Below are 8386 nucleotides of genomic sequence, written 5' to 3'. Positions count from 1 at the left end.
GGTTGTAATGGTGTAATGGATTGACCAACTCTATAATATAAAATCCCTTTAAAGGGAATCCATCAGCAGGTTTTTGCTATGTAATATGAGATCAACATGAGGTAGTGGCTGAGACCCTGATTCCAGGGATGTGTCACTTTTTAGGCTACTGCTGTTGTTTCAATACAATGAATGCTTTATCAGCAGGAGAGTATCACTGCCCGGACTGTTAGCCATGTGAGTTCCTGGTCTATCTTCGTCCCCAGCACTGATCTGATTAGTAAATCACTGTTAACAGGGTCGGGACGAGGGGTAGGAAGGGTAGGCACCCGACTAGGGCACTGCCTCCTGCCTTCCCGAGGAGGGCTCACTTTGGGGGAGAAAAAAAGTGACATGGCTGAATTCCTGTGGCAGTCCAGTGTCTTCCTTTTGCTGCAGACATTCAGCATAGTGACCGCCATGATGCTTGCACACAGGGGAGCAGTGTCAGTCACTGACACACGCTCGCTCCTCCTTTCCTGTGTCCTGGCCATCGCTCCCCCCTGCACTCACTTGTATTCCCATTTGTCAGATGTGAATACAGTTGATGTCAGAGCCACACAGCCTGAGACAGGAGCAGAAGAGCTGTAACCAGCTCCCTGCCCTACCGGGATCTCCAGCAGAAAGCAGAGGAGCTGGGTATGGGGGACATAAGAGGGGCTGACTATGGGGGAAACATGAGGGGCTGGCTATGGGGGAGATAAGAGGGCCTGGCTATGGGGGAGATAAGAGAAGCTGGCTATGAGGGACAAAAGAGGGTCTGGCTATGGGGGAGATAAGAAGAGCTGGCTATGTGGGTCATATGACGGGCTGGTATGTGTGACATAAGAGGGGTTGGCTATAGGGGCCATAAAGGAGGCTGGCTATGGGGACCATAAGTGAGGCTGGCTGTAGCGAACATAAGAGGGGCTGGCTATGTGTGACATATGAGGGGCTGGCTATGTGGGTCATATGAGGGTCTGGCTATGTATGACATAAGAGGGGCTGGCTATAGGGGACATAAAAGAGGCTGGCTATGGGGGACATAAAAGGGGCTGGCTATGTGTGACATATGAGGGGCTGGCTATGTTGGACATATGAGGGGCTGACTATGGGGAACATAAGAGGGGCTGGCTATGTGGGACATATGATGGGCTGACTATGTGGGACATATGAGGGGATGTGCACGGCCCCAGCTTTCCTTCCTCTCTCCTCACCCTCCTCTCAGCAACTAACTCTCCCTAACTGCCTAGCAACTGCCTAGCAACTGACTCCTCCTCCCGACCAGAGAGAGCAGAAGTAGAGCTCCCCCATCTGGCCTGGAGTCAGAACAGTGTTGTATGTGCTGAATACCTGTTAAAGGGATCCTTCCTCGCTTCCAAGCATGACATCACTCTCCCTGTGAGGAAAGCAATACCACTGTAACAACCAGTTACCTGGGGGTTTACACTTGGCTATGGGGGACATATGAGGTGCTGGCTGTAGGGGAGATAAGAGGAGCTGGGTATGTGGGAGATAAGAGGGGCTGGGTATGGGGAGATAAGAGGAGCTCGCTATAGTGGACATATGAGGGTCTGGCTATGGGGTCGATAAGAGGAGCTGGGTATGGGGGAGATAAGAGGGGCTGGGTATGGGGGACATTAGAGGGTCTGGCTGAAGGGGAGATAAGAGGAGCTGGGTATGTGGGAGATAAGAGGGGCTGGGTATGGGGAGATAAGAGGAGCTCGCTATAGTGGACATATGAGGGTCTGGCTATGGGAGCGATAAGAGGAGCTGGGTATGGGGGAGATAAGAGGGGCTTGGTATGGGGGACATAAGAGAGTCTGGCTATGGGGGATATAAGAGTGACTGGCTATGGGGGACATATGAGAGGCTGGCCATACTGCACATATGAGAGGCTGGCTATACTGCACATATGAGGGACTGGCTATGGGGGAGATAAGAGGGGTTGGCTATGAGAAACATAAGAGGGGCTTGCTAAGGGGGACATATGAGGGGCTGGCTATAGGGGACAGATATACTGTACCTTACCCAGTTATTGGAGGATCCAGGAGCTTCATGTTTCACCAACTGCAATACAAACCACCACATGGTAATTTTTGGGCCCGTGTTACAGTTTTGGCACTGGGGTACAGTCCAGCCTCTGATTGTACACTGATTGTTTCATTGATGATTATTGCAATTCATAAGAGAAAGGAAGCAGTTCACATATTTTCTTAGCGTAGATGCATAACTCTGAGTATTGAATGCCAAAAGGACGGATCTCAGCTCGTTACACAGGTGATTGCCATACTTTTTGTCATACGCTCTCACACAGCTAATTCCAATAACGTGAGACACAATGAAGAAGTGCTGTTGACAAGTGACACCGAGGTTTCTCCATGTTAAAGTAATGACTTGGAAGAAACAATTGTTTTTATTTGTGCATTGTGTGTTTAATTAACTTGTCTCTATTAACAATTCTGTGTACATGTCTCTCTTGCTCATTTAATCCTAATATCTTCCTATTGCGTTTATGTCAGGAGGAAAATTGGATTCCAGTAATGACAGAATTAATTTACCCTCAATTCTCCATTCAGTTTTCTTATTCGGAGAGTGGATTCGATAACACTCATAATAAAAAGCCACAGAATTTGGTTCTGGCTCAGTACGCAGCTCTGAGGCTTAGTAATGAGACCCACATGGTAAAAAAAAAGTTTTATTAGTTTTATTTAGTTTTTATTTTTTTTAAGTCACTCGTCTCAATAAGAGGGTCAAATGCAATGCAGCTTCTGAGGAGATGTTATTGTTTCTCAAAAATCAAAAATGATCAAACTTTAAGGAAAAGGAAAAAAATAAATTGTGATTTAGTAGAAAGATTGCTCATAGCCACTAACAACTAACTATTACTATATGACTGGTCGTAACCATGGATACCTAAGCTACTGCAATGTCCTACACATGGGGTAAACAACATAGATCTGAAGCCTCTGCCACTCCAGCGCTACGCTGCCACCTACTACTTGACTGACAGCCTCTATACTGTGTGACTTCAGGAAAGTCAGCCATCAATTAAGAAGGAGGAGGCAGTGCTGAGTGGAAATAGAGTTGGAGTGACAGAGGCTTCCAATTACTATTTAGTCTCATTTGCAGATCAATTCAAACCCATAAAGGTTTTTTTTTACTTGGTTTTGAAAGTACTACATGCGCTTATAAATACTTTGGGGGGGGGTGTAAAATCCACAGTAGCAAATGTTGCAAATGAAATAAAACAATAATAATAATATTTTTCAATCTCTTATTGATTTAGTGCGGACAATCTGGCAGACACTGCTTCTCTTTATTTAGAAGTTGCCAGACCTTGACCACATCAGCCAATCAGTGACCTCTGCGATCACATGCCAAACTACTGGCATTACTTCTACTGGCATCGCTAAATGTTGATGCCAGTAGTAAAACACTTGATTGCTTAGGACACTGATTAAGGTACCGTCACACTAAACGATATCGCTAGCGATCCGTGACGTTGCAGCGTCCTCGCTAGCGATATCGTTTAGTTTGACACGCAGCAGCGATCAGGATCCTGCTGTGATGTCGCTGGTCGCTGAATAAAGTCCAGAACTTTATTCGGTCGTCCGATCGCCGTGTATCGTTGTGTTTGACACCAAAAGCAACGATACCAGCGATGTTTTACACTGGTAACCAGGGTAAACATCGGGTTACTACGCGCAGGGCCGCGCTTAGTAACCCGATGTTTACCCTGGTTACCAGCGTAAAAGTAAAAAAAACAAACAGTACATGCTCACCTGCGCGTCCCCCAGCGTCTGCTTCCTGCTCTGACTGAGATCCGGCCCTAAAGTGAAAGTGAGCTGTGCTGTTAGGGCCGGAGCTCAGTCAGTGTCAGGAAGCAGACGGCAGGGGACGCGCAGGTGAGCATGTACTGTTTGTTTTTTTTACTTTTACGCTGGTAACCAGGGTAAACATCGGGTTACTAAGCGCGGCCCTGCGCTTAGCAACCCGATGTTTACCCTGGTTACCCGGGGACCTCGGCATCGTTGGTCGCTGGAGAGCGGTCTGTGTGACAGCTCTCCAGCGATCAAACAGCGACGCTGCAGCGATCGGCATCGTTGTCGCTATCGCTGCAGCGTCGCTTAATGTGACGGTACCTTTAGCTGCAGTGGTCAACAAACTAGATCTGGCATAATGCCAGTTCTTACAGCACGTGACCACTGCAGCTAATCATTGTCCTCTGAGGTGCAGCACTACTGACCTTACCACACTTAATACCAGATTTTCTCGGTTGTGATACCAGTAGTACAGCACATAACCACCAAAGCTGGTCACCTGCTGGCAGTTTGTAACAAAGCTTGGGTTTCCAATGTGCCTAGTCTTAATTTTGTAAAAATATGATTTATGGTAAGAAAAAAACCTGTACCTACCTCTTTATATCTCTTGCTTCATTTACACCGCCCGTTCTGCAGTCTATGGGTTCAACAGCGATATGTCAAACCTGTCGTAACGAATGTGACCTGGGACATGTGAAGAGAACACTTGATTGCTGGCGCTACAGTAAATACAAATACACACCTGTGTCTTGGTATTATGACTCTTAGTTTTTCTGTGCACCATGACCTGCTCAGTACCTGTTTACTAGTCTGCTGTCTACAGTATGCAGGACCTCTGCTACCTGACTGTGATAGCCAGGACCTCTGCTACCTGACTGTGGTATCTAGGACTTCTGCTACCTGACTGTGGTATCCAGGACCTCTGCTATCTGACTGGTATCCAGGACCTATGCTACCTTACTGTGGTAAACAAGACCTCTGCTACCTGATTGTGGTATCTAGGACCTCTGCTGCCTGCCTGTGGTATCCAGGACCTCTGCTACATGACTGTGGTATCCAGGACCTCTGCTGCCTGACTTTGGTATCCAGGACCTCTGCTACCTGACTGTGGTAACCAGGACCTCTGCTACCTGATTGTGGTATCCAGGACCTCTGCTACCTGACTGTGGTATCCAGGACCTCTGCTACCTGACTGTGGTATCCAGGACCTCTGCTGTCTGACTGTGGTATCCAGGACCTCTGCTACCTGACTGTGGTAACCAGGACCTCTGCTACCTGTACTTACCTCTTTATATCTCTTGCTTCACTTACACCGCCTGTTCTGTAGTTCATTGCTTCAACAGCGATATGTCAAACCTCGGTGTCATAACGAATGTGACCTGGGACATGTGAAGACAACACTTGATTGCTGGGGCTAGAGTAAATGCAAATACACACCTGTGTCTTGGTATTATGACACTTAGTTTTCTGTGCACCATGACCTGCTCAGCACCTGTTTACTAGTCTCCTGTCTACAGTATCCAGGACCTCTGCTACCTGACTGTGGTTTCCAGAACCTCTGCTACCTGATTGTGGTATCCAGGACCTCTGCCACCTGACTGTGGGAACCAGGACCTCTGCTACCTGACCGTGGTAAACAGAACATCTGCTACATGACAGTGGTAACCAGGACCTCTGCTACCTAATTGTGGTATCCAGGACCTTTGCTACCTGACTGTAGTAACCAGGACCTCTGCTGTCTGACTGTGGTATCCAGGACCTCTGCTACCTAACTGTGGTATCCAGGACCTCTGCTACCTGACTGTGGTATCCAGGACCGCTGCTACCTGACTGTAGTAATGAGGACCTCTGCTACCTGATTGTGGTATCCAGGACATCTGCTACCTGTCTGTGGTATACAGGACATCTGCTACCTGATTGTGGAATCCAGGACCTCTGCTACCTGACCGTGGTAACCAGTACCTCTGCTGCCTGACTGTGGTATCCAGGACCTCTGCTACATGACTGTGGTATCCAGGACCTCTGCTACCTGACTGTGGTATCCAGGACCTCTGCTACCTGACTGTGGTATCTAGGACCTCTGCTACCTGACTGTAGTAACGAGGACCTCTGCTACCTGATTGTGGTGACCAGGACCTCTGCTACCTGACTGTGGTATCGAGGACCTCTGCTACCTGATTGTGGAATCCAGGACCTCTGCTACCTGACTGTAGTAACCAGGACCTCTGCTGTCTGACTGTGGTAACCAGGACCTCTGCTACCTGACTGTGGTAAGCTGGACCTCTGCTACCTGACTGGTATCCAGGACCTCTGCTACCTGACTGTGGTATCCAGGACTTCTGCTACCTTACTGTGGTATCCAGGATCTCTGCTATCTGACTGGTATCCAGGACCTCTGCTACCTGACTGTGGTAACCAGGACCTCTGCTACCTGATTGTGGTGTCCAGGACCTCTGCTACCTGACTGTGTTATCCAGGACCTCTGCTACCTGACTGTGGTATCCAGGACCTCTGCTGTCTGACTGTGGTATCCAGGACCTCTGCTACCTGACTGTGGTAACCAGGACCTCTGCTACCTGTACTTACCTCTTTATATCTCTTGCTTCACTTACACCGCCCGTTCTGTAGTCCATTGCTTCAAGAGCGATATGTCAAACCTCGGTGTCGTAACGAATGTGACCTTGGAAATGTGAAGACAACACTTGACTGCTGGAGCTACAGTAAATGCAAATACACACCTGTGTCTTGGTATTATGACTCTTAGATTTTCTGTGCACCATGACCTGCTCAGTACCTGTTTACTAGTCTCCTGTCTACAGTATCCAGGACCTCTGCTACCTGACTGTGGTATCCATGACCTCTGCTACCTGACTGTGGTATCCAGGACTTCTGCTACCTGAATGTGGTATCCAGGACCCCTGCTATCTGACTGGTATCCAGCACCTATGCTACCTGACTGTGGTAACCAAGACCTCTGCTACCTGTCTGTGGTAACCAGAACCTTTGCTACCTGACTGTGGTTTTCAGGACCTCTGCAACCTGATTGTGGTATCCAGGACCTCTGCTATCTGACTGTGGTAACCAGAACCTCTGCTACCTGACTGTGGTAAAAAGAACCACTGCTACCTGACTGTAGTAACTAGGACCTCTGCTGTCTGACTGTGGTAACCAGGACCTCTGCTACCTGACTGTGGTAACCAGGACCTCTGCTACCTGACTGTGGTATCCAGGACCTCTGCTACCTGACTGTGGTATCCAGGACCTCTGCTGTCTGACTGTGGTATCCAGGACTTCTGCTACCTGACTGTGGTATCCAGGACCTCTGCTACCTGACTGTGGTAACCAGGACCTCTGCTACCTGATTGTGGTATCTAGGACCTCTGCTACCTGACTGTGGTATCCAGAACCTCTGCTACCTGACTGTGGTATCCAGGACCTCTGCTGACTGACTGGTGTGTTTTTTTAGATTAGGACTGCCAAGATACAAGGACCCTTGACGTGGGTTGGCAGCTTCAATATTGTGGCCATAATATCAACCAATACCTTGCATACATTGTTATGTTTTTGGTGCACTGTACATTTTTCCAGGGTGCGCCTGGGCCCTAGATGGCTCTGTACACTGTGGCCTCTGTTCACACAGGATGCATCATGGTTAGCCCGCTATATTTATGGCGTCATTAATAGGCTTTTCACCATATACTTTGCAGTCCTGTGTGAACATGCCACATACAGACTATTTTTTTGCATGGGTGCTCCAAGCAGCCAATTCCTGATTGTAGGTTGGCTGCATCGGTATTATTTGCACCTGTGTTGTTTGCTATCTTTACTTGGGCCTGGTGCACCCTGGGTAGTGCAATTGTTGGAGGCCTTGAACAGGTAAGCATGCCTGTGTTCTGGTGTTTTTTTTGAGTTTAGTGGAGGTTTTCCTCCAATGGTGTTTTTTTAGATTAGGACTGCCAAGATACAAGGACCCTTGACGTGGGTTGGCAGCTTCAATATTGTGGCCATAATATCAACCAATACCTTGCATACATTGTTATGTTTTTGGTGCACTGTACATTTTTCCAGGGTGCGCCTGGGCCCTAGATGGCTCTGTACACTGTGGCCTCTGTTCACACAGGATGCATCATGGTTAGCCCGCTATATTTATGGCGTCATTAATAGGCTTTTCACCATATACTTTGCAGTCCTGTGTGAACATGCCACATACAGACTATTTTTTTGCATGGGTGCTCCAAGCAGCCAATTCCTGATTGTAGGTTGGCTGCATCGGTATTATTTGCACCTGTGTTGTTTGCTATCTTTACTTGGGCCTGGTGCACCCTGGGTAGTGCAATTGTTGGAGGCCTTGAACAGGTAAGCATGCCTGTGTTCTGGTGTTTTTTTTACCTGACTGTGGTATCCAGGACTTCTGCTACCTGAATGTGGTATCCAGGACCCCTGCTATCTGACTGGTATCCAGCACCTATGCTACCTGACTGTGGTAACCAAGACCTCTGCTACCTGTCTGTGGTAACCAGAACCTTTGCTACCTGACTGTGGTTTTCAGGACCTCTGCAACCTGA

General features: G+C 48.1%; 1 long non-coding RNA gene across 1 annotated transcript; it reads right to left on the bottom strand.

Annotated features, from left to right (window-relative positions):
* Positions 1-1349: 1349 nt before the first annotated feature.
* Positions 1350-4483, bottom strand: LOC143768870 (uncharacterized). Its single transcript, XR_013214089.1, has 3 exons — positions 4416-4483; positions 2029-2067; positions 1350-1396 (listed from the first exon to the last, which is right to left on the bottom strand). It is a non-coding gene; the product is annotated as an uncharacterized LOC143768870 (long non-coding RNA).
* Between the last annotated feature and the right edge of the window lie 3903 nt (positions 4484-8386).

This window comes from Ranitomeya variabilis, chromosome 4, assembly GCF_051348905.1.
Source record: "Ranitomeya variabilis isolate aRanVar5 chromosome 4, aRanVar5.hap1, whole genome shotgun sequence".
NCBI lineage: Eukaryota > Metazoa > Chordata > Amphibia > Anura > Dendrobatidae > Ranitomeya > Ranitomeya variabilis.
This window is presented reverse-complemented; position numbering and strand designations above follow the sequence as displayed.